This window comes from Fundulus heteroclitus, unplaced genomic scaffold (genome assembly GCF_011125445.2).
Source record: "Fundulus heteroclitus isolate FHET01 unplaced genomic scaffold, MU-UCD_Fhet_4.1 scaffold_60, whole genome shotgun sequence".
NCBI classification, from domain to species: domain Eukaryota; kingdom Metazoa; phylum Chordata; class Actinopteri; order Cyprinodontiformes; family Fundulidae; genus Fundulus; species Fundulus heteroclitus.
In genome coordinates this window covers 793,110-794,909 of record NW_023397033.1, presented here as the reverse complement: position 1 = coordinate 794,909, position 1,800 = coordinate 793,110, and the positions used below count along the sequence as shown (strand labels likewise).

At 42.4% G+C, this 1,800-nt stretch overlaps 1 long non-coding RNA gene across 1 annotated transcript; it reads left to right on the top strand.

The window, feature by feature from the left end:
• The first annotated feature begins 685 nt into the window (after positions 1 to 685).
• LOC118561293 lies at positions 686 to 1,526 on the top strand. Its single transcript, XR_004929927.1, has 3 exons — positions 686 to 1,050; positions 1,122 to 1,334; positions 1,412 to 1,526. It is a non-coding gene; the product is annotated as an uncharacterized LOC118561293 (long non-coding RNA).
• The last annotated feature ends 274 nt before the right edge of the window (positions 1,527 to 1,800 follow it).

Here is a 1,800-nt window from a genome sequence, read left to right as displayed (position 1 = left end):
TATTAATAGCGACGTACTTTGAAAAATGGGTAAGCGTCCAGGTGTCTGCATGACACAGAGTTGTATTCTTGCGGGACTGAAGCGTAAAACCGTGTGTCGACGAAACATTCGGGGGTCGTAGCCAGCACATGCTCTCCCCTCTTTAATCTAAGCGGGAACTTAACACGTTGAAAACATCTTTCGGCGTTGCCATAGACGTTTACAAATTATGAAAAACACAGATCTGTGCAAGATAATAATAAAAAAAAACAGGCCTGCATGTGTTTGTCTGTCTGAATGTCATCGTTTGTATGTAACTGTACGTATGTATGTATTGTATGTAACTAAACATTCATCTGTGTGATTCAGTTAAATGTTATTAATTCAGTTAAAATTCAGTTAAAATTAATGTTCATGGTTTAGAAATGTTAATTTGTTCTGGGAGAACTGCAGCTCCGTAATTCAAATGACATTTTAAGCATGGACTATGTTAACTAAAAGGGAAAGGGAAAAAGTGACTTCAACAACATAAAGTTTGTTTTTCCCACAATAAATATCCGGACCAAATTAAATTGATACACTGAGAGATTAACATGGCTTGAACGGAAATATTTCAGCTTTGTTAGAAATTGGAACTGGTAATAAGCTTTACATAAAGCTTGTTGAGTTTCCTGTTTTTACAAAATTAGGCAGAGATCCTATCACTTGTTTTTTAGCCCTAAAGTAATTTGAAAATTACTGAGATCTCATTGCTTGTAATAATAATGATTCATCACAAATTAGTCCACTTGAAAGAAGTTTTAGATATACATGATTTTTGATTTAAATAGATGAAAAAAACTGTGCTTTGAACAAACCTGTATGGAACTAAATATGGTTGCTTTTCTAAGTGTCAGGGCTCAGCGAGCAGAGCCGGGCAGTTTCTGCCGGCCCTGCTCTCTCCCTCCCCTTTTTTCGACAGGTGACGGCAGTTGACTGGTGGGCGGGGCGCGCACACCTGCAGCGTGTTCTGCAGCACTATAAGATCTGCGCTCGGACAGCGGGAGGACGCCGGAATATTAACCGTTGTTGGTATGCTTAGACGGCCTTAGTCCTCCGACTAATTTTTGATCTTTTCTAAAAAGCTCCTTTGTGTCTCCCAGGTTCGCTCTCGTGTCCCGAGGCTTGAGCCTAACTGAACTCACCTGCTCACGACTCCCATCGGATCAGTCCGGTTCCTTCCGCTGCCTGTGTTTTCGCCAGAGCTGCTCGGACCTTGTCTCACGCCTACGCCCCCCGATCATCTGTCCGCACCACTCCATCTGGAGCTGAGTCCGTTGCGCTTCCCCCTCCGGTCCGACTTCCGAACCTAAGTGGTAAGCTTACGCCGCACGTCTTCACCATCAGTTCCGTGTGCTGACGCACCTAACTATTCTCCCCTTTGTCCCCTCAGATCGTTCGTGCTCCGTCCGAGTCTCTCTCCCCGTGATCGCTCCATTGTGAGCCCTTTTTCGTGATTACTTCCCCGAACATTTTCCCTGTTATTGTCAATAAACTCCGTAAAACTACTTCCTGTGAGCCGGTGTTCTCTGCATGTGGGCCAAACATATCAAACCGACCATGACACTAAGGGTTCTCTATTCATTTATTTTATTTCTTTTTTACTTGGAATTTGAATGGAACTAATGAGAAATTTTGAAAAGCGTCAAAATATCAGAAGTTCACATTAAAACGTGTCATCAGTGACAAAAACATCTGCTATTACCCAGACATGCTAAACTGAGGTGAACCTCAGAGGGACAGTTTAACCTGAAACAGCACAAAAGATATGATAAACAAATC